General features: G+C 47.2%; 1 protein-coding gene across 3 annotated transcripts in view; it reads left to right on the plus strand.

Moving 5' to 3' along the window:
* The window catches only part of LOC133116456 (protein diaphanous homolog 3-like), a 354934-nt gene that overhangs the window by 85281 nt on the left and 244635 nt on the right, over positions 1-25018 (plus strand). Inside the window, exon 1 of one of the 3 annotated variants that reach the window (XM_061226005.1) lies at positions 83-94. The exons of the other annotated variants lie outside the window; for them this stretch is intronic. The gene's annotated coding sequence lies outside the window, so the exon portion shown is untranslated. Of the gene's footprint in view, positions 1-82; positions 95-25018 lie in introns of those variants that run through there. 3 annotated transcript variants of the gene reach the window in all.

The following is a 25018-nucleotide window of genomic DNA, read 5'->3' on the forward strand; positions in this document are numbered from 1 at the left end:
ACCAGCAACCCTGTCAGGTAAGAGCTATACAGTAATACACTCCACACCTTCACATAGACCTGCTGTGTGTCTCAGTGACCAGCAACCCTGTCAGGTAAGAGTAACACTCCACACCTTCACATAGGCCTGCTGTGTGTCTCACTGACCAGTTACTCCTGGTGACCTGCTGTCCCTGATCCTACCCTACACAGAATGGGAAAAAGTATCATTCACTTTTTTTTTTTATGTTCAGCACCAGTTTTCCACATTTGAAAAAAAAAACAGATTGACAGAATGCTGAAACAGGACTTTAAAAGTAAAATAAAAAAGAAACATGTCAGTGTTTCACCATTAGATTCTATGAAAGGTAATGTACTGTCCACACAGTCTATTTCAGGTTCAGCTATTTTAATCAAAATATTTAGAATTATTTTCAGAAGTAACATTTTAGGTTATTCAGAAAATAACTCACTGTCTTACAATATATTTTATTTGGCAGTGATGTGCAATAAAATAAGTACATCATGCCGAAGGTCACTGCTACAACTACAGAGCACAGGTCAGATATGGTACGATTATCCATAGCCAAGAACATCCTGTCTAGTTCACAAGTATCGGCTGAGTCCATAAAGCTCTGCCATGGGCATGTACTGGAAGTGAGGCGTGATCACACGGGATATAAGACCTACAGCATCAGCATGCAGAAACGGGTGCATCGTGAAAGTGCTAGAGGAAGATGCAAGTGCTCCATGAGAGGGCTAGAAGATCCAGATTAGAAGTGATGCAGCTGAGTAACCCTGCAGAGGAGTAGTGTAGGACTAAGTCCAGATGTGTCTTCAGACTGCAATGTGTGCCAACCACCTGCATGCATGGCCTGGATGACCTGTGGTTTATCACCAATACCGGTAATGGGTATGAAGGGGTATTGGAGAAATGATACCATGCAACACACACACACACACACACACACACACACACACACACACACACACACACACACACACACACACACAGGTTCTCAGACTCCCACCCCCGCCCTCCTCCACCCAGATTCACCGTCCAGCGACCACGTCAGCCTCACTCAGCACTTCTCCGCCACAAGGCCCCTGACCTCTATGGATGATGTAATCCCAATTCCCCCACCCGCACTGTTTCCCTCGCGCCCGGCGGAAGCCAATTGCACGCTGGGCCTCATTAATATTTATTAGCGGTACAGGAGGTGCCCGCGGTTTCCTCTCCCTCACCTTTTTTAATTGTCTGACGCCTTATCCTTCTCCTCACAATTAGCCCGCTGCTGTTCCTGCGCTCGTATCACAAACATGACACCAGACTGCAGGAGGGGGGTAGTCATAAATAATTTTAAAATAATGAAACATTTTGCTCCAGTGACTACTTTAATTTAATAGTTTCATGTTTTTAAATGTAGCTCACGCTGAGGGCGGCCAGGGGCTATGGGAATATAGCCCCCCCCCCCCCCCCATATGAGAACGGCCAGCTCTTAACTGCCACTCTTGTTTTTCCCTGCTATCCTTCATTCGTCCTTCGGTTGTGTCGCTTGTTCTTCCACTGTTTTTACTTTCCTCGTGTGTGAGTACCAGGGACGCTTGCTGAGTCGGTAAGCCGGTGATGACGATGGTAATGAGCAAGGCTTCGGCTCTTGGCTGGTGTTACAAGGAGGAGTTTTAGACGATGAAACTTCTCGCTGTGACCTTTGTCCTAGGGCGGAACTGCATGTTGTGGACTGAAGTGGATTGCTGTGAATGCAGCTAATTGTCGGATTGTAAGTTTACGTCCTTCTAGATGAATGACCCAGACAGAGCAAATACTAAAATGGATGTAATCTTTCTCTCTCTCAGCGTTGCTAAATACAGTCTGAAGATTACTGATTACTGGAATTAATATAGCCTGATGTAAAGTTGTTTAGAAAACACACTGTTTGATAGCTATGTCGTATCACATAGTGTTACCAGGTCATGTAATAGGGCTGTCACTTTGGAGTTGTCCAGGTCAGACCTCGATGCAGTGTTGGATACTGTGGACTGCAGTAAGTGACAGGCAAAGAGGGGCTGGATAGCCTAGTAATACTGAAGTGTGTATCTCAAAGCTAACTAGATAAAGCAACTGAGCAAGTTCATCGAGCTTGGCTTTTTTCTCTTAAAAAATGCCTCTGGATCCTTCAGTAGAATATCGGGTAAAGTATCTAACTTTAAATGATCTGCTTCATTGCATCACATATTGGACAATGTTTCTTCGGGAGGAGAGAGAGCATTACGGTGTTGTAAATGCAGTCTGGGCCTCTTCATTTCCCTTTGGTGCATAGCCAAATTTGAGGACACTGATGTAAGAACGCAGCCAGGACTGAATGTTTACAATGTGAAAATGTTCATGATGCTGCCAGGCGGCGGCACATGGGGAATCTCACCCCACAAACAGAGCGCGCACGCTCCTCAAAACACAGCCACAAAACTGTTTTACACACATTTCCCCAGGTATCGCAATTCACCGCGTCAGCATGCTGCCTGCCGGTGCAGCCCTGTGGGTCAACATCTTTGTCGTTTGTCCTTTAAGAAGCAGACACTCCATCACCGTTATGTAAAAGAATATAGCACAGTTTTCCTCAAAGCCGTCACGGTCATCCTGAGAGTAGAAATTGTATAACACAGAGTAGGCATTTAGCAGACTGATTTGTACAGATCAACTAAGGTGGTTTGCTTTGTCATTTTTCAACAAGTACATATATACAGCTGGATCACTGGTAGTTCTGCATATGTACTTTCACTAGTGGTGCAGTAACAGCACCCCACCTGCCATTGCAAGAATCATACTGGTAAGGCACTAGATCAGTCCCTCATTATTTTCCCACATACTTAAGTGCAACATGCAGTGTACATGGTGACACTGAATTTCAACTGGCTGTTCAGTGCGGTGGCTTCAGCGTTCACCATTAGCTGTTGGAAGCCACACTCTCTGGCCCTGAATGGAACACGTTTCTTTACATCCCTGTAAAGGATGAGATATTTCAGAGGTACATCCTCACCCTGTTAAAGCTTTAGAGACTGGAAGCATTAGAAAAAGGCCAGTATGTTGTATTACTTGGGTGTCATGGGACAAAAAATGTTTCATCTTCTCCACGATTTAACATATTCAGACTTTAATTACCATCTTCATTATTATATTGATGGTTCAGGGATAAAAGGGCGTTTTGATGGAAACTTGGCTTATAGTTTTAACTTTTTCATTCTCACTTGAAAAAAAATATCTGAACCATCCGATTTGTTGTATAAAAAAAATGTAATGCGGTAGCTCCGTAGCTGATTAATGTCACGCCGAGTTCATCAACAAGGTGGAATTTTCTGGAAAAAGACCTTTTCACTGCCTCCTTGAGAGCAGCAGCAGATATGTCTCTGAGCAGAGACTGGGAGTCTGAGTGTTTAACTCCTTTAAAAGAAGAAGATTATGCTATCTGTACCTGGGGGTTTTATTAATGATTTTTTAAGAAGCCATTATGAGGTACAGGCTGGTTAGAGAGAGGCTCTGCTGTCTCTCCTCCTCCCACTCCCACCTCTGTCCCTGGTTTAAGTGGCAAGCTTCTCGTGAGCAGTGTTTGGGCCACGTAATAATCGCTGTTCATTCTGGCCGTCAGCGAATAGAAAAGGCGTTAATATGCTCTCGGAAAGCATGTTCGCACCATTTGTGCATGAATTGTGGGATGCATTTCTCTTCATTTGCAGCCGTTGTCACTTTAGCGGTAGTTCTCAGGTTCAGTGTGTATGAGCATGACAGAGCATGGCACCAGAATGGTGAAAGAAACACGGAACGGCTAAACCGCTCCAACACGTTGCGGTCTAATTGCTATTGGAATGCACACCTTGGCACCCTCCCACACCTTACCACCTCCTCTTTGCCGTATGGTGCGTTCTTCACTATGTTATAAAGATGTGTGTATCTGGGCCCCCAGACAACTACGGCGGGCCCACGGGAGAGAGGAAGAGGAATTGGTGGCGGGAAGCCGGTTGCTCCAGAAACCGAGGGAATGGTCTGGTTTCCTTGACGATAGCCGTGTCCAATGTACGGGACTGAAACGCTCCCTCACATGTGGGGCGTGTAGGCACGAGCGCTCTTGACTGCAGTGAGCATGTTACACCCCTCTGCCATTTTGCATTTGCATCATCTGTGGCCTGTGTTCTGTTTAAAACCTGAATTAAGTGGGTTATGTTTTTTCCATCATTAAAATCAGGAGGCAGCCAGTAAAATGTTAAAGCTTGTCCAGCACGTAATTGATGGAAGTGGTCAGGCTTTCTGATTGTCCATCACTACGGCTGGATTCACGTCGTTCCGCTTCAAATCGGGCAAATACGCGTTTGAGTGAATTATAAATTTGTCATCCTTAAAGCCTAATGCCAAGTGACGGGGAGGCAGAAGTCTCCTGCACACTCTGCCCTTCATTGTGGAGCGCACAGTAATGCAGTCTCTGGCACGCTGGCTACAGGGATTGATTGGTTATTATCAGTTCAGGCTGCGGTGGTGTGGGTCTGACATTGTCAGGCTGACATCTCCGGGAACTGCACTGGTAGCCACGCTCCTCGCCTTACAATAATATGACCAGTCTGAGCAGGGTCCGTATGGTGCTATGAGTCTGACCAGGCTGCCTTTAACCTTGTGGTGCTATGAGTCTGACCAGGCTGCCTTTAACCTTGTGGTGCAGTGAGTCTGACCAGGCTGCTCATAACCTTGTGGTGCTATGAGTCTGACCAGGCTGCCTTTAACCTTGTGGTGCTATGAGTCTGACCAGGCTGCCTTTAACCTTGTGGTGCTATGAGTCTGACCAGGCTGCTCATAACCTTATGGTGCTATGACCAGGTTGCGTATATCCTCTCTGAATGACTGCCCCGTCATACGCCTCATAAAGAAAGCAAGACAATTTAGAAGGACCGTTCTGCTAAACCATGTCTGCTTTATTGAGTACCGCGGATGTGTCCACAAATTAAATGCTGTTGAGTTGCATCATGATTCATGAAACCGGAGGGAGTTGTCAGAAAGGAGGAAACCAGGGAGCAATCCAACTCCCTGATGACTCATCCTGGGTGACAGACAATATGAGATGATACAGCCCTCTGTGCGGTCAGCCTCCCGTGACTTGCGCTGCGGCGGTCTTGACCCGGCGGACACACTTGCGTGCGCTTCCATTGGTTTTTATGTCCCGCGCTGAGCGCCGGGTCGCGGGCAGTTCATTTGGCTGAGATACCGAGGCCATTACCCGACCACTTCTGGCCTAATTGGGCCAGGCCGCGTGCGACCGATGGGGCCAGAAGTGCAGCCGCTGACGCAGCACGCCTCCCTCCGAGAGGTCGGGTGTGCGTGGCGGCGTGGGAAACCCCATTTCCACCGCCACGGTCCCGGTGCTCCCCCATCGGCGCGGACCGCCAGGAGGTCCGTTCCGTCAGCGCTCAGATGGATTATGGGACAAAACGCTGAATGCTCAACTCTCAGCAGCGCCCCGTTACGTGTAACGCGTTTCAGCTCGCGTGCGCTGTTGCAGGAACAACTGCATGCATTTATAAATCCGAATGGTACGCGTGGATAATCCGGGATATAGGACGCGGTTAATGCGGGGCTCTGAGTTTGTATTATTGCGCACGGTTATGGTGGTCACCTCGCGTGACGGTAGAAACTAATGATGGGAATATACGTGGGCGGTAAAGTTTGTGGGGTTTCTAATGGCGGGAGTAAAATGTGTGAGGCGCGCGGGGCCGGCGCGGCCGTATGTCAGCCCGCTAAGTGCCGCGGCGCTTCCACTCATCCTTTTTACCTGCACTTTTTTATCTTCTTGTCAAAATTCACAGCAGATGTGTTCTGTCCCACAGAAATTCGGGACGGAATATAAAACCCATAATTTCCCCAGGGGCCAATAAAAACTGGAACTCCGTCTCCCACAGACCCGCTGGGCATTGCTTGGAAGTGAAAGCCTACAGATGAGAAATTTCAGAGCGGCATTATCATTTTTCTCTTTCTCGCTTTCTCGCTTGCCGTCTCTCTCTCTCTCCCTCTCTCCCTCCCCCTCCCCCTCTCCCCCCCATAAACACCCTTACAGCTGCCTCTGTGACAGTGAAAATTGTCTTTGACACTTGATGTGATGAAAAGGCAATCATAGAGGTAAATGTCGATTGCTGGCCTTAGGCTGTGGAGAAGTCCTGTGTACCCTTCACTGGAATTGGCTCTGCTGTGGGTGGTGGGGTCAGCAGGTCTTTGAAGACAGGTTGTGGGGGGGGAGGGGTGGTTGGGGGGGGGGGGGGGGGGGGGGGGTATGAGGGGGAGGTTTTGCAACCCTCATATCATTTGACGCCCTGAAAAATGCCCCTCTGGAAATAGCTGCGCACGTTACTGATTATATTATTACTACACGGGCTGTTATTTAGCGGGAGACCTAGCTGGGGAAGAGAGAGGAAGCAGCTTGCTGGTTCTGGAGTGATAAAGTATGTGGGCTGACTGCTCGTAGTGACTCAGGCGCCAAACTTTCTGTTCACCCAAGGCTTCCTCTCCAGTACTTGGCGAGGCTTAAAAGGATCCATCATCACAAAATTACATCTGTCACTGTTCTCTTCCATATGTTTCCCCAGATCAACCTACATTACTAGCAAGATGCCAAGCTGCATATAACCCATTTAAAAAAATGTTTATCTTTTTTTTTTAAGTGATAGGCCTATTTCTTTAAGATTTTATTTTAGATGCTTCTGAATTCTTTGAAAAAGTTCCTATGGGTCCTTGGGAAACAAATTGTCTGAAATATGGATTATTTGAGGCTGTGAAAGTTTATTTTTTAAATTTTTTTAATTTTTTTATTTATTTTTTTTACAGAAAAGGTTCTTGCAATATGTGAATGCAGTGATATTAGCCTTTTGCGATATGCAGAATATTAATTTTTATGGCAGTTATTAGGCCATTCATTAATAAATACAGTCCAGAATATAAGTGTGTTTGCCAATGTCGTCTCTCTGGCTGGGCTAGAAATCAAAGGACTCTCAGTTGAAGAAGTGCTCCCATGGCTTCATCAACTCCAGGGATCGAAGAATTAGAAAAACAAGCAAACACACAAAAAAAAAAAAAAAAAATCTAATCCACATGTTTTGTGTAAGTATGGAAATATCATTCTGCAGACGTTCAATTGGAAATGGCGGAAAGGCCCCCTCAGTCAATAAATCTGTTTACACTCGCCGGCTCTGAAATTCATATTCGTTTTGAGTCGCGACAGACTTGCAGCTGTCCTGTGGTGGCAAACTGCGCTGTGGCCCGAATGCAGAAAGACTCCTTTAATCTCTTTTCAAGCCCCCTGCATTCGTTCGTTTGTGAACCGATTTTGTAGCTTTAGGGGTAAATATCCTATCGACTAGGTCTGCTCTTTTTTTTTTCTTTTTCTTTTTTATAAATGAAAGTGGAAAGTTTGTTTTTAAACTCTGTAGTTAATTGTAGGGCTGGGGCCTGGCGGTGGACAGTGAGAGGGGGTGTTTAATCCCAGCCTGTGTGCGTCTGGTCACGGCGTGTTTGGTATGCTCCACTCTCCCCTGCCCACACACGCCGTGCTTCCACCGCGCTGTGATGAAGAAGAATGGCTCTCAGCGCAGAGGGCAATTTGCGGGAGAGCTGCTTCTGAGAACAGAAAAGCATTTTTCTTTTCTTTTTTTTTTTTCTTTCTGTTTTTTGCCCCCACCATTTCCAACATCAAACCGGTTTTCTCATTTTAGCACGTGTACCTTTTAGCCCTGTCCAAGCTAGCATCATTTTCTGACCATACTGGGCTTTTTTGTGCTTTGGAAATTGGGGATGTGAAAGCTATCATTTACTATGTCTTTCTCGACATGGTCCACAGCTGTGTAGGGCGTGTGTGTGTGTGTGTGTGTGTGTGGTTGCGTGTGTGTATTGGGGAGTCCAGTCTGGCACGCTCAAAAACAAACCCATTCTTTGGAACCCTTTGTAATGAAAATGGATATTTCAGTGCGAGTTGATTCCGGAGGAAGGTAAATATTAACCGGAGACAAACGGTGACTGAATGGGAAGAGCCCTGGGCAGTGCGCACTCGTTTCTTTCCCAAGACTTCCAGTCGCCGGCACTGAGGCTGAACTCTCCGGTGGGTTCTTCCTCCGGTTAAAGCTCGTTGTGAAGGGACAGGCTCGGCCGTGTGCTGAGAGCTGCAGGGAGAAGCTCCGGCCTCAGGGGGGCCAGAAACGCCCATCGCCTCCACTTTCCTGCCACTTAAAACTTCCGCCCAAAAAAACGAGAATCATAAACTCTGGGTTCTCTGGCACGTGCACTTCACTCTCCCACGCGTGTGCGAGTGTCTGTCCGCGCCAGGTTTCCCCCACCCTCTTTCTGACGGGGAACTTGTAGTTGCGTAAAGTAGGCGGAGGAGCCGTGGCAATTTGCGGCGGGGAAACGGGTGTTTCGGTGAGAGGCTGGCATAAAGATGCCTGTGAGGAATGCTCAGTGGTGTAATGGACCTGCCTGAACACCAGCCCGTCAGGAGGGCTCACGGCACCTCTGACGCACAGGCATCATCATGTGCACTGAGCACCGTCCCTACCCTGGCTGCCCCCACGCCCCCCACACCTCCCGGGGCTGGCCATATTTATCCAAGAGACGGGTGCAAGTGGTCACTGGCGTAGACCCTAATCCTCTGGCTTGGTTTCCTAGGTCGTACAAAAACAGGATGCTCCCTCTCAGAGAAAAAAATACTAAAAAACTTTACTCAAAGTCTGTGACGTGACCACAGCTTCCTGGCAGTGACGACAGCATTCCTGGTGGTAGTTGCCTCTGTTCTAAATGAATGCCCTCTGACTCTGCTCTTCATGAATCAGTTTGGCAGAAGCTTCCTCCTGTTTCTTAGAGTTCAGATCGAAGAACCTTTGCAACTCTCTATAACCTCTATTGGATGGCTATAGAGAGTTTCCAGGATAATTTTTGTTAGACTGCTGATGGCTGCCGTGGTCTTTGACGTGAGTCATGCCACCAGAGCCCGGTCGACTCATAACTTGTGAAGAAAAGTATTGCTGAAATGTTGACTGTGTAGGCTACTCATTACTTATGACCATTCTAAGGAAAACTACAGGCTCTGCTTGTGCAGCTTTGATCTGAGCTGAGCCTTAGTCCTGGAGTTGCCATTGGGTTGTACTACTCCCTATCCCAAAATGTTAGTGTTGCCATTGCATAATGCAGTCCTGTGCCTGGATGTGTGTGTGTGTTGCCAGTAGATAGTGAGCCTGTGTTGGCATTGGATAATGCCCTGCTGTGTGCATATTGGCATTGGGTAATGCCATGCTGTGTTAGCGCTGGATGATGTGACCTTGTGTCACTTTGTAAAGGCTAGTGGGTGTCTGAGTTGGTTACGGTGTTTAATCCCCCCCTCCCCCCGCGTAACGCTCGACTGGCCGTGTCTCGACTCTTGACTCTCCCTCTCCTCCTCGGCTCGGTGTCCTTTGTTTGCGCGGTTTCGCAGTTTCCCCATCCATTATTAAGGCTGTCATCAGAGCGGAGAGCGGACAGACCTGAGAGTAATTCCGTCTCCGCAGTGCAGAGTTTGTGGTGGCCGGTCCCCCAGTGACTGCCTGGCTTTGCGGCGGCTAATCGCTCCCCCCCCCCCCCCCCCCCGCTACGCTGCTGTCCGAAGGCCCGCTATCTGCCCTAATTGTGTTAAATGGATGTGATAAATGGATCTGACAAACAAGTGGAAATTGGTTTTTGATATTATATTAAAACTGACCTTCAAGTTTAAGGCTCCAGATCTGTTATTTTGTCAGATATACAATAGCCGAGGCCTTTTTATAAGCGGCTTAATGAATGGGAAAGACTGGAGAGGAGCTGCGCTCTGAATGAGACCCGTGTCCCGCTCTCTCCGCCCGGCCAGATCCCGTCCTTGCCGCTTGACACTCACTCCGCCCGGCGAAGAACTCGCACTCAGCAATGCTCATTTTTAAAATGCCCTTTTTTTTTTGTAGAGCCGTCTCTTTCGGCTCGTTCCAAGGTCGAGGCGTTTTATTCCTTTATTTATTTATCTGTTTACTTATTCTTAAAGTTTTTGTTTTCATCAAGGCGAAGCCGCTTTGAGCGGGCGGCGGCTGTAGTCAGAACACAAGCCTTTGCTGGGCACCCGGGCCTCGTGTGGCATTACACTGCATTCAGCTGCCGTGTGCGCTGTGGGTCACGCTGCCTCTGTACGCTGGGTATTCATGGAGCACATTCACCAAGACGGGATGGATTACACAGCGCTGGTGTGTTCAGGAGGCCTCAAACGGACGAATGAGAGATGGGCAGCGTGCGTGCGTGCGTGCTGTTTGAGAATGGGACAGTGAGTGAGAGAAAATGTCACAAAGGCAAATGTATTACAGATTCGTCCAATTCCAGTTTAGTCTAAATGTTACCGCAGACCTGCTTCATCAGTGAAATGGTCTTTACTAATGACAGTCATTACATAACGTAGCTCAGTGCTGAAAATGAACTTTCTTTTTTTTGTTGGTACTGATGCTCCCAAAGTCAAAAAGTTTGGAGCAGAAAAATGGAAGGAGTAATTGCACCAGCAGTTTTTCATGAAATGGTCTGTCTTGAAAGTGACGGTTAATAAAATTGTGAATGTAAGCACACAGAATCCTCTTCAGGCACACGTGCTGAAGTTATTATAGTTTGGTTAATGAGCAGTTGGCTTCATCATGTCTTTTTTCAGGCCCGTAATGAGGTATAGAATATACCGTTTATTTGAAAATATTACTTTAAAATAATAATTACAGGTTTCAGAAATCATAGTCTTCTTTCATATACATTTTGGCTAAAATCATTGTGTTTTGATCAGTCACAACATTACTTTGAATATCATATTCCAAGTACAGAATGAATTATAGAACATAGTTTATTAAAATAAATGAAAATAAATTTAAGGCTTCACCAAAGGGTAAAAGCTACTTTGAGGTCTTCTTTCCCGTTGGTTGAGGGCATTGTCATCACCATAGCACCCCAGAACCTGCTGAGTATTTGGCCTGCTTGATAATAATTAGTCCAGGATACAGCAACTCCTGTATCTCTATAGAATACGACCAGCGATATCTGTATGAAGCTGAGAACTTTGTGTAATACCATTTGCAAGTCCTCTGCAGTGGGAGTCAGCTGGTTTGAGTGCTAATACTCCAGTGCGCCAGTTTTGGTGCAACTGACCTTTTACTCATAATGGGAAAAAAAGCATTTTCTTCCCAGTTAAATCAGAGGTTGTGAAAAAAATCGCAGATAGACTTTCAGACTCCTTCACATATTTGGGTTATTGCGTACGGAATGAGTATTGCATAGTGAATGATGGACATTGGTATCATTTGTCAACGTACGGATGACTGGGAGTTGACAGTGAAAGTTGTGATGAAATTGACAAATCGCCCTCATGAAAATGTAACTGCTCCGAAGACTCTTGGTACTCAAAATTGGTACCTGAATTATGAAATGATGAGGCTTTGAAAATTGATTGTAATAGGACTGAATAAAACTAAATGAACATATAACATATTATGCAAACGAAAATATACACACAAGAAAAGCCTGTGTCGCACAAAGACAGTTGTTTGCAGTGACACTAGTGCTCAATTTAAATTCAAGGTTGCAGTTTATATTTAGTTGGCATATGTGATCAAAACGGTCACACTTTTCAGCCCTGTAGCTCTAGAGTAGCACCACAGAGACGCAGGATAATTAGAGAACTTCTGTCTATTTTCAGGTGTTCTGTTAGAGTATTTAACTCTTGGTGGCAAGTCCAAGAAGGAATATAAATTGTAAAAATAAATTCCAGGCCTTTAGGTTAAAAACGCAGGCGATTGGATCTAAAGAATTCAGTAGCTATATTCATGAGAGGCCAGCAGCCACTCAGCAGGCAAGCTTTTATGCAGACTTATGAAGTGGATTCCCTCAGGGCCCATGAATGCTGCCTGCTTTTTGTTCAGCTGCTAGACCACGTAAAGCACACCTCACCCAGCATCACGCCTTTCATTTTCTCTGCACCGTTCCTTCATTACATCACCCACATCCACAGTGCATCACTGTGCCATTACATTTGACTGTTTTATCAAAAAGTGACATACAGTAAGTACACTCCGAAGGTAGCTGGAACAACTGCAGAACACAGGCCGGATAAGGTGCAATTCTCATCAAGTATCAGTTATTCATAACAATGGACATCCAGTCTAGATCCCACAGGAAGATGTTAAGCCTTTTTTTGAATACATGCATATATAAACCTGAACATATGAATATCCTGTATACTGTATGAAACGTCATGTTAATAGGTAGAATATTAAATTACATGTGTTCTTTCATATAAAAATTCTGTCATCGCTTGAATGCGAATCTATTCCAGTTTCCATTATGAAATAATGGATTGGTAATTGGTTGGTCCGGTTAGCTAACATGATATCCAACTAATGGTGTATTTGTGTGTTGCTTCAGGCTAACTACTTGTGCCAGAAGCTTCAAACAAGCCCCCTTCAAAAAAACTAAGTGCTTGAGTCTACTTGCGGCCCACCTTTTTATTGCGTGCTCCCAGCCCACTGCCCTTTTGATTGTGTGTCTAATGTGGGGGCTGTGGAAAAGGTGCAAATCACACCACAGATCGTTCCCTGCCACTATTGTATCTATGTATTTAGTAAAATGACAAAGAAAGAACACGATCCTTTGCGGGAATTGATACTTGATTGAGCTTTGTGAATGAAGAATTGCACTCGTATTTCTAGCACACGCAAGTTTGACTTGCATTTGTGTGCTAGTTCAAGGTTGAGAATGAGAGAATTTCATGATTTTAATAGAAAAAAAAAAAAGAATACTCTGAAAATCATTTTTGCTTGTGTAGGTCTTTAAAAATGGGGAAAAGTCCTTGAATTAAAAACCCTGTATTAATATGTACAATATGAAATCATATTTGAATAATAAAATTAGAAATACAAGCTGGACATACATTTTATGGTAATGAGTTTGGATAGTGCTGTGTGGGAAAAGTACGAAAGTACATTTACAAAGACTGGGCAGTAAGGAGGAAATGTTTGAAACCTCCTCCGTTTAAGCCAGCAAAAAGCACCTTTCTCAGAGCACTTACAATCAGCTTACAAATACATTTATTGATCTATTTTTACCCGATTTGGAGCCCGTTTGAGGGGTTTCATTTTGTGAAAGTGACTCAACTGACGGAAGTGTGCAGCGCAGGAAATGCGGATTTCATTGCTTCAGGGGAAGCTTGGCCAGGGGCCGTCTGATACGCGCCGTTTTAACTGTTGGCATTTAAACCGGTGTCTCTGCCCTCTGTCCGAGCGGGCGTCGCTCAGAGAACATCCTGCCAATCGGAGTAAAAGTTGTTTTGTTTGCGGTCTCGTCTTAATGAAGCGACGGCTTCGCCCACACGATTATGATTAGGAATGCGCGGGGAACCGCGACGGCATCGACCGAGGCCGGCCGCGCGGCGCTCTGAGAAGCCCTTAATTCGCCGTATTAAGCGTAAGCATATTTTGACATTTGGCGGAATTAGGCGGCTGACGCTCCTCTGTTTGAGCGGGGGGGCGGGCGTATTGACGGGGCGGGGGAGTAAACGAGCGGGGCCCGGGCGCGCTCATTAGGGAGGGGACAGGAAGCCGCGTGCGCCCGGGGCCATTAGCGTTTCCCCCGGAACACGCGGCGCGCTCCTGATACCGCGCATAATTGGGCTGCCTCGCCCGGCCCTGCCGCCTGATTAATTGATCGAGACTGGACCCCGTCCAGCTTCCTTTAATTTGCACTCGATCGCCACGGCCCCCTGTCCTGCTGCATCCGTAATAAAGAACGAGAGAAAAAGCAAAGGTGTTAATTGAGACTGTAATGATGAATTCTGCTGGTTGAGCTCGCCGCTGGTTTAGTGGGGGGGGGGGGGCGCGGGGTGAGCTGAGGAGAGCGGACGGAGGCGGCAGCAGCTGCACTTCCCTCTGCTTCAGTCTCAAGGGGAAACAGAACTGTTGCAGTATGTGCTGCACGTCCCGGCTACGGCCATTTTGGCTCTCTGGTTTCTGGTTTCCCTGCCGGTCATGTCAGGCCGGGCAGAGCGATCGCAGGGAGGACTGAGGTTTCATAATTCTGTCCTAACAGAACACCTTTTACCTGCTCCATGGGTGCACTTTCTCAAGCTCTCTCTTCTGAAAAGTTACCTGCCACTTGTGCAATAGATAGCCTGCTGGTTGGACTGAATTCTGAGGGCCTGCATGAAACTTGCTTTTAAAATAATGTGTTGAGATGATCCACCCATCCATTATCTTGTGGGGGGGTTGGGGTCTCTTCTTACTGTGAGAACATGCTAACTCCACACAAAGAGGCCCAGGTCTTCTTAGTGTGTGAACATGCAAACTCCACACAGAGAGACCCAGGTCTTCTTACTGTGAGAACATGCAAACTCCACACAGAGAGACCCAGGTCTTCTTACTGTGAGAACATGCTAACTCCACACAAAGAGGCCCAGGTCTTCTTAGTGTGTGAACATGCAAACTCCACACAGAGAGACCCAGGTCTTCTTACTGTGAGAACATGCAAACTCCACACAGAGAGACCCAGGTCTTAGTGTGTTAATATGCAAACTCCACACAGAGAGACCCAGGTATTCTTACTGTGAGAACATGCAAACTCCAGACAGAGAGACCCAGGTCTACGTAGTGTGAGAACACGCTAACTCCACACAGAGACCCAGGTCTTCTTACTGTGAGGTGACCCTGCTGCCCACGGCACCACCGCGCTGCCCTGTTAGCAATAATGGCAATGACAATCAGCCATCGATTCATGGCAATCAGCACTCGGCGGCTCAGACGCCTATTTTCTCCCGTTTGGCCTGGGCCGTTTAAGGGAGAATTCGGGTTTGAAATGGGCTGAAATGGGCTGAAATGGGCAGGGGAGAGTGTCTGTCAGGCCCAGGCGCTGTTGGAGGATGGAGCTCAGAGGCGCTTTGAGCCAGTGTGACACTGCTCCCCACCAGGCCGCTGCTGGCACTGCGGCCCACGCTGATGTGCTCAAACGCTGCCAGGTCAGCAGGGAGGGCTCCTTTCAGGCTCCATTTCAGTTGGAAATTGGTCGCTTTTAACCTCTTACGTTTCACAACGGAGGAAGTAAGAAAAGTGAAAGAGAAAATACTGTGCATTTCTTGTTTGTCAAATGATTCAGTTGATGGCAAAGTATTAATGTGTTATTTTTGTTGCTTGTTTTGATGGCTTTCATCTTTCATCTTGGCTTAAAAAATAAATAAATAATAATAATAATAATTAAATGGTCAGGTTTAATTTTTAACATTGCATTTTTGCATTTTTCCCTGATAGTCAGTCACGAGACTGACTGCAGAGACTGGGAAGAAAGTTGTGGCGTTTTCTTTTAAAGGCACACATCAATGGGGATTTTGTCAGCGCGAACGGCGCCTACTCCACCCTCCAAACTCGCCAAGGCTCCAGCGCCAAACGGCTTTTATTGAAGTGATCTTGTGCGCCTCAGAGAGAACGCGTGAAACCAACAGCACTTCAGAAACGCCGCTGTCGCGCGTCTCGAGAGCCGCGCCTCTGCTCCACTTCCTGCGATTGAACCCCTCGCTATCGCTAAATGCTACCACGCGCGCCTTTTGTTTCTGAAAGCGAATTATGCTAATGCACTCGTGGTGCCGCGCGTCTAATGGCAGTCGTAGGTGCCTTTTTCGACAAATGATGCGTCTCGTGAGACTCTCCTCCAGGAGACGTGCTCTTTAAGCATTTTTATCCATTTCTTACAATAAAGATAAAGAAGAGATTTGAATTCCCTGCCTGGAACCGAGAACTGGGTTTAAATGAATCGAGGCTAATCGCAGTTTACTTGTCAAATGAACTCGACAGTCCCGTCTGACGGAACCAGAAGTCTGCTTTGCACTCAAAACTGGCCAAGTTGGGCTGTTGGGTTGATGAATGCTTTCATTTAAAGCCGTCTCCTGTTTCTGCATTAGTTACTTACCACGGTTGCATTCCCGTACTTTATGAAACTCATTATGGATTTCTGTGTCTCCAGTTCTGCGGTGAATGAGGATGTGTATATGAATACCTTTTCCTCTGTAAGTGATGCAGTGTGGGCCTGATAGACTACCACACAGGAAAATCCCAGTGCCTGACGCCTGTTTTTCAAATGATTGTGTCATTAATTAGTTGCTCTGAAATACCCTTGGCTATTTACTTTTTTCATATACACACTATCCATTTAAGCAGCGAGAAACGGAGACTGGTGAAATTCAGCTAATTCTCTTCTGAAGAGTACAAAGGTAGTGGCCCATCTTGCATTCAGTTGTTACAGGCCCAGTTCCTTAACTGTTGCCTTTTGTTCAGATGAGACGAGTCTGTTCATTTGCAGTCAGCCAAAGGGAATCTGGCTCAGTCATGTCCAGGGCTGCCATAGGAACAACCGTTTTGGGCTTACAGGAAGTGGTAGTGCTGTTTTTAAGCTAGAGCAGGCTGTGATCTCAGAGGTATTAAATGCTGCTCTGTGATACAGCAGTAGTTGATCTCACAGACGGTATTAAATGCTGCTCTGTGATACAGCAGTAGTTGATCTCACAGAGGTATTAAATGCTGCTCTGTGGTGCAGCAGTAGTTGATCTCACAGACGGTATTAAATGCTGCTCTGTGATACAGCAGTAGTTGATCTCACAGACGGTATTAAATGCTGCTCTGTGGTGCAGCAGTAGTTGATCTCACAGACGGTATTAAATGCTGCTCTGTGATACAGCAGTAGTTGATCTCACAGACGGTATTAAATGCTGCTCTGTGATACAGCAGTAGTTGATCTCACAGACGGTATTAAATGCTGCTCTGTGATACAGCAGTAGTTGATCTCACAGACGGTATTAAATGCTGCTCTGTGATACAGCAGTAGTTGATCTCACAGAGGTATTAAATGCTGCTCTGTGGTGCAGCAGTAGTTGATCTCACAGACGGTATTAAATGCTGCTCTGTGATACAGCAGTAGTTGATCTCACAGACGGTATTAAATGCTGCTCTGTGGTGCAGCAGTAGTTGATCTCACAGACGGTATTAAATGCTGCTCTGTGGTGCAGCAGTAGTTGATCTCACAGACTATTAAATGCTGCTCTGTGGTACAGCAGTAGTTGATCTCACAGACGGTATTAAATGCTGCTCTGTGATACAGCAGTAGTTGATCTCACAGACTATTAAATGCTGCTCTGTGGTACAGCAGGAGTTGATCTCACGGTGGTAAAGTCCTCTATTTGGCAGCAGAATTGCTCACTCTCTCAGCCCTGACCTGCATGTGTTGGGAACGCAAACACGGTCCACCTGAGCGCAGGACAGCCATCCGTACCATCAGAGCGTTTTAACCCTTTCCCCCCCGGCTGTCCATGACCGCGCTGCCCCTCTGCCGTCTCTAAAGCGCTCCCAGACATGCCGGTGACAGGAGTCCTGATGGGAAACGGCGATGCCCCATTAAACCGCAGGGAGCGGGCCGCGTCTGCTGGAACAACAGCTCCCGACTCGGAGTCTCTCCTGGCAGGACTGGCTGTGGATTATTTATGGGCCCTTTCCCTGCGAGGCTAATAATAGACGCGGGTTTCCAGATGCCAGACACGGTGCTGTACAAGGGCATCCTTTTCCTTTTACCACCCGAGGGTTTCATTTACTTCAGTTACGACGGAGTGTTGAAGTGTGCGCGCGTTTCAGGCTGCACACCGATGGTACAACTGTTAGAAGTTGAAGGTGTTTATTTGATTTTTTTTTTTTGCGTTTTGTTCCCCAGTCTGTAGGACTGCTTGTCTGCGTGTGATATTGTTTGCCGCCTGAAGCGGGATATCATCCGCGGGTGTGCCCTGTCGTTCCTCTGCGTGAGGGCTTCAGTTGAGCGTCGGGTGTGCCCTGTCGCTCTGCTTTAGCGTGTTGGTTGAGTGTCGGATGTGCCCTGTCGCTCTGCTTTAGCGTGTCGGATGTGCCGTGTCGCTCTGCTTTAGCGTGTTGGTTGAGTGTCGGATGTGCCCTGTCGCTCTGCTTTAGCGTGTTGGTTGAGTGTCGGATGTGCCCTGTCGCTCTGCTTTAGCGTGTTGGTTGAGTGTCGGATGTGCCGTGTCGCTCTGCTTTAGCGTGTTGGTTGAGTGTCGGATGTGCCGTGTCGCTCTGCTTTAGCGTGTTGGTTGAGTGTCGGATGTGCCGTGTCGCTCTGCTTTAGCGTGTTGGTTGAGTGTCGGATGTGCCCTGTCGCTCTGCTTTAGCGTGTTGGTTGAGTGTCGGCTGTGTCCTGTCGCTCTGCTTTAGCGTGTTGGTTGAGTGTCGGATGTGCCCTGTAGCTCTGCTTTAGCACTTTGGTTGAGTGTCGGATGTGCCCTGTCGCTCTGCTTTAGCACTTTGGTTGAGTGTCGGTGAACCCTGTCGCTCTGCTTTAGCACTTTGGTTGAGTGTCGGTGAACCCTGTCGCTCTGCTTTAGCGTGTTGGTTGAGTGTCGGATGTGCCGTGTCGCTCTGCTTTAGCGTGTTGGTTGAGTGTCGGATGTGCCGTGTCGCTCTGCTTTAGCGTGTTGGTTGAGTGTCGGTGAACCCTGTCGCTCTGCTTTAGCGTGTTGGTTGAGTGTCGGTGAACCCTGTAGCTCTGCTTTAGTGCTTTGGGTGAGTGTCAGGTGTGCCGTTGTGCTCCTCTGCTTTAGAGCATCGGATGGCGCACTGTGGTGAACAGGTGCTGATGTGCGCTGCTTTTGACCTTCTGCTTAGCCACTGCAAACAGGCTCCTCTCTCGCTGAGCGTGTCTGCTGACTCGCATATTAATACTGCTGTTTATTTCACTGTCATCTTCACACAAAGCACGCAGCCAATGAATTAACTTTTACTGGTTCTCTTCTGTGTGTGTGTGCGTGTGTGTGAGTGAGAGAGAGCAGAAGAAGCCAAGCAGCTCTGGCAAAATGAATCACTTTGATTTTTATATACTCGTGGAATAGAGTTCTTACTGTAAAAATTCTGGTTTATTGAAATCAGCCAATTAAATTGTTCCACATTGAAAGTTGCAAGGCATTTTCATGTTAAAAGAAGTAATTTCAAAGTTCAAAAGTTCAGGTGAAGATTTGGCGGTTGGCAGTTATTCAAGACCCCTTATATATTTAGATTAAGAGTTCTTGATGCCAAACGACCCAACCTACGTTATTGGCATCCTCTAGGAACTGTTGCATAGTAACTAAATCTAACCTGGCTCTTTTAACCATTTAAAATGAAACGGTTGGTATAGAAATGCTGCTTTGCTTTAGGTTTGAAGCACGGCTGCAGAGAGAAAAAAAATCCATTCTGTTTAATGGACAATAAAGTTTTCCATTTTATTCTGTTCTATTTTTATGAAGGTGATTGATGTAAATTAATACTATGGCGGTGAATGCGGTGGACTGTAATATAGCAGCAGAAACCCCCTGTTACCAGCGGGAACCCACTGGAGTTTAGAATACAGGATGGCCGGGGAATGCAGACCCAGTGTGTCTGGAATGCGTGTCTAGTCTGGGGCTGCAGGAGGGAGGACGTTCTGGGAACGATATCAATCGGTATTTGTCTTGCCACGTTGCCTGATGCCAATGCCAATGCATTGCAATGGTCAGGTTTCTGCCTTAGAGGAAGTAAATGAGCAAGTTCTGATGGGAAAATTATTTTGTTTAACAAAATATTGAAGCTTGCAGGGAACAAATATTGTCGAGCAGGGAACAGGAGTTGAGTTGAGACGGTCTGCATGGCTTTTCGTGTGAGTTTGGCTGGTGAATGTAGAGAAGGCAGTGAGAAGAGAAGATAAGTGGTTGAGCTGACGGTGCCGAAGCAGCAGTTCTTTTTAGCAGAACATTCCCACTTCGTTTCTCTCTGGCGTGAGCGTGTCGATGCTGAAACGGCCCTGATGTGCGTGTTTGTGGTGCACCCCAGGCTGACGAGGTCTAAGGGCCCTGCGCGGGCCCCTGCGCGGGCCCCTGTCCCCCGAGTGACTCCCTCCGTTCCGCCGTCCGGCCCCTGCATGGTTATCCCCGCCGCGAGGCCGAGAGGGGATTATTCTCCCCGTTATCACCGCCTGCTGGACTCATATTAGTCTGCCCACATCCAATGCCGTGCTGAAGAGTACACTTCTGTGTAATAAAAAAAAAAAGCAAATTCTATAAACACCTCTGTGTTAGTTGTGTACACTGTGCCTCACAGTCGTATTACTATGAAAATATGATATTCTTTTTCTTTTTTTTTTTGGGCATGTAACATAACTCATTGCTTGTGTTGTTTATTTTGTACGGCTTTCTTTGCTGATCTTTTCCGAGGGTGAGAATCCTGGAGGCACTGCGTGTTTTTGCACAATTCCTGTGCCTGTAAGGTAATCTTAAGAAATGTTTTATTCAAAAGGGATCCGCTGTTGACAGATGCGACACTTATGCGTACATTCTTTTGTCATACCTGTTCACACCATTAAAAAGTCTTAAAATGTATAGACTGAAAGCTGTCTGAATATTACTGTAGCAGTCAAAAAGTACAATCTTTTCACTTTTGACAGTTTTCCGTGTCTTGCACATCTGATGTATGTGGTAGCTAATGATCGTGAAGGTAGCTAATGACAAACCAACAAACTAAAAAAATAAAAATAAAAATCCCAGCGAAGGATTTTTGTTGGTCCTTAAAAATTGTGTAGCGAATCGAATCAGACTTGCATAATCAGACGTGACCGTGCCCGGTGGAGTTAATATTTTTATTTTCAGCCGGTAGCGCGTAGCCTTGGGTTCCCATCGGAGGCAGAGGGAGTCGCGCTAACGTAGCCGTGAAGTTAGCCGGATAAGGCGGCTCATTTTTCTCCGTGATTTATGGCTGTTTTGGCGTGCGGGGAGCGGAGTGATGAATTTGTTTAGGGTGTTTTTAATGTCAGGGCTGCGTGCGCGGGGGACCCCGGCGAGGCGATAATGAGCGGGGTGACCGCATCGTGCCTTCGGCTCTGCTTCCGCTAAGTCCTCCCCCAAAGGGAGCGCAGAGCCACTCTGCACGTGCTCACATATCTGTACTTAACCCTGCGTGTTCACAATTTAACACCGCCGCGACGCTCCTCTCCTGCATTACAGGCCTCCAATGATAGGCCTTATTTTAAAGGCCAGTCTGACCTTCTTACTGTGGTTTTTTTCAGATGTGTTTAGTTTTGAGTCCCTGGAGTTGGCGCGGGTCGTGCGTCACTCTCTCGCTCTCGTCGATCTGAGCGCTCTCTCACTTCTCCTGCGAGTTTGTGGCACGTGCTCGCCCCGTCAGAGGGGCTTCATTAGGCCCGGAGCTGCGCCGGGCTGTCCGCAGACGAACGGCCAGCTTTGATAATTAACGGCCGTCTGAGTCCTCACGTCTAGCAGCTGTCCGCCACGCCGCGCCCGTTCCGTTTCGCGCGCGCCGGACGCCGCTCGCGTACAGATGACGCGGGGTTTCACACGGCTCGCCGGGGTTTCCATGGACACGCTGCCGCACTTTGTCCTTCGCTTTCGCTAAAGTACGCAAGTGTCTCCTGATTCAGTGTTTTTCCTCATTCCTATAGCCAAACCTCTCCCGACCAATGGACCTCTCTTCTGTTTTTGGGACATGCAGGAGGGCTGTGGCAGTTGGATTCTACATCCTAAATCCCAGTCAGCTTTTCTGTAAAAAAAATATATATCCCGTTTTTTCTCCCCAGAAGCACTTATTGGGCCTAATCTTGCTCAGGAAATAAGCTTCTGCTAACACTCCTAGTGTCAGCCATCTTTTTGCTGCGCTGCGCATTGTTTCTAATTGAGCTTTGGGGGCCTATGTGATGAATATTGTTTTCATGCTCGTACGTTTACAAATGCGTTAGGCTGTAAAGCGTTGCCTTGTAAAAGCTCCCCCTTCGCCACTTCAGTACGGAGGAGTAAAGCAGGTTTGACGCGTTGAATCCTGATCCGAGCCGGAGAGCGATCGGGATTCCGGTGATGAAAAGGGGAACCATTCATTTGTAATAACTAATAAAAATGGTAGTCATGGTGATACTAAAGTGACGTTGCGATTATACGCTCGTTTATCAGCGGTGGGTGATGCCGTTAATAAACTCCAAACCAATCAAATAGTTTTGCCCAGCACACAACCGATTTTGATTGGTTGATGGGAGCCTGGTTGACGCCCGTTACAGGGCTGATGGAGTCGGTCTCCCCTCGGTGCGGTTCTGAGCTGCTGTTGGAGCGCGATCTCTTGGCTCGCCGTTTTCAGGGGTGGGTTTATCCATCACCCTCATTCGCGCTGCCGGGAAACAGCCGGCCTTAATGGACGAGCCACAGTGTTTCTTTGCCAAATTATTCCTTTATTCATCAGCTGATTGTTCTCCCTCTCCACTCTGCTGATGAGGAAATATGGCCCCTGTGTGCTGTCAGGTCCTGGGACCCATCTGTCTCCCTATCTCTCTCTGAATATATCACTCCTGTCTCAGATATCACTCATATCTGTGTACGTATCTCTATCTCTGTATATATCACTCATATCTGTCTCCCTATCTCTCTCTGAATATATCACTCATCTGTCTCACTCCTGTCTCAGATATCACTCATATCTGTGTACGTATCTCTCTCTCTGAATATATCACTCCTGTCTCAGATATCACTCATATCTGTGTACGTATCTCTTTCTCTGTATATATCATTCATATCTGTCTCCCTATCTCTCTCTGAATATATCACTCCTGTCTCAGATATCACTCATATCTGTGTCCGTATCTCTATCTCTGTATATATCACTCATATCTGTCTCCCTATCTCTCTCTGAATATATCACTCATCTGTCTCACTCCTGTCTCAGATATCACTCATATCTGTGTACGTATCTCTATCTCTGAATATCTCACTCATATCTGGCTACATATCTCTCTCTGAATATATCACTCATATCTGTCTACATATCTCTCTCTGAATATATCACTCATCTGTCTCACTCCTGTCTCATATATCACTCATATCTGTGTACGTATCTCTTTCTCTGAATATCTCACTCATATCTGGCTACATATCTCTCTCTGAATATATCACTCCTGTCTCAGATATCACTCATCTGTCTCACTCCTGTCTCAGATATCACTCATCTGTCTCACTCCTGTCTCAGATATCACTCATCTGTCTCACTCCTGTCTCAGACATCACTCATCTGTCTCACTCCTGTCTCAGATATCACTCATCTGTCTCACTCCTGTCTCAGATATCACTCATCTGTCTCACTCCTGTCTGTCATGTGAATGAAACAGTTGTGTTAGCAGTGATGTTAGTGCACATAGCGGGACAGGATAGTAGAATATTTTGCATGAATGATTAATTTGTGTGCTTCACATCCAAGTATTTTTTAATTTCTTTTCAAACCTCCTCGGACGGCAGAGATGTCAGCCGATGTATTTACTGGAGCGCTGATGTTTAATCTCGTGCGATATCTCCCCATCCCTTTCCTTCATTTGGGTTAATTCATCATTGATTTAGCTGCTTTCCAGCAGATTTGAGTTCCCTGGTCTCTCCCTCCTTACGAAACAGAAAGTTCATTAGCATTATTTCTACCCTTCATAGAAAGGGGGGGGTCCCCACAAATACGTTTGTAGTTGACGAAATTGGCGCTGGCGTGCATTCTGGAGTGTGATGAGGCTGGGAGTTATGCGGCCTGTTCATTAAAATGGCGGCAGCGCTGCATTCTAATCGCCCACAGGCTCGCTCGCTCCAACACGCTCCCTGGACTCACCGCCCGCTACGCAACACGCACAGGACCGCCACGCACGATGGTTAAGGTGCCGACCGTCACGCGTGAATCAGGAGATTATGTCCGCCTTATCAGGAGCGACTAACGAGATTACATCCCCCTTATCGGAACGGAAGGTACGCCGTGAACACCAACCGCCGTAACTACACAGCGCCGAGAGTCGGTACCTTTCAGGGTCTCCCACCGACAGAACCGCCATAACTACACAGCGCAGACAGAACCGCCGTAACTACACAGCGCCGAGGGTCGGTACCTTTCAGGGTCTCCCACCGACAGAACCGCCGTAACTACACAGCGCAGACAGAACCGCCGTAACTACACAGCGCAGACAGAACCGCCGTAACTACACAGCGCTGAGGGTCGGTACCTTTCAGGGTCTCCCACCGACAGAACCGTGATGGCCACAGACCACTGAAGGTACGACATGAACACCAACCGGCATAACGACACAGCACTGAGAGTTCGGTACCTTTCAGGGTCTCCCACAGACAGAACCGCGATGGCCATTTACCCCATATAACTTGTGTACCCTCTTGGGTACGCGGGCAGTCGTCTGGACTGTGTGATTCACCTGAGGACAGCGTGCATAATCTGCGCTGTCCCAGATCCACAGAAGAGGCAGGAGCCCAGTGTAGACGTTCTGACCGTGTGCTGCAGGGACCCGGGTGGACGTTCTGACCGTGTGCTGCAGGGACCCGGGTGGACGTTCTGACCGTGTGCTGCAGGGACCCGGAGCTTTTCTGCGCACCTCGGGTGTCTGCTCTCAGCAGGAGGGGAAACGCAGGGAACGTCAGAGACCCGCCGGCCTTTGGACAGCCTCGCCCGCTGTTTTCGGGAGGCGCGCTGTTTTTCGGCCTGCCGCGGTCGTCTCGCGCCGAAGGCCTTTTAAAAAGAAGGCCCAGGTGATGCACTCGAGCTGCGTGAAAAAGCCTGCTTTGTGAAAATGGGTAAAAATGAGTCCTAACAGAGACAGCTGAGAACTGCAGCTCACAAACTCACACACCTGCTGGCTCTGTGCGCTCTGCGTGTTAACGGCGAGCAGGTGCCTTACAGTTTAACACATACAGCACTCATTAATGAGCTACTGGAAGGAGCAGACACCAAGAAATCCAAACTCCAAACACTGTTCATTACTGTGAAGTCTCATCTCCAGGTTTTTGATATATATATGTATATATATATATGCTTCAGGTGATACCTGTATATCGGAATAATTATAATTGAATTATATTTAACTTTTTTGATGATGAGCTGATAAATAAATGGCTTTTATACATTGTAATAAGTGTACTATTAAGAAA

The sequence above is a fragment of the Conger conger genome, chromosome 17 (assembly GCF_963514075.1).
Source record: "Conger conger chromosome 17, fConCon1.1, whole genome shotgun sequence".
In the NCBI taxonomy this organism is placed as follows: domain Eukaryota; kingdom Metazoa; phylum Chordata; class Actinopteri; order Anguilliformes; family Congridae; genus Conger; species Conger conger.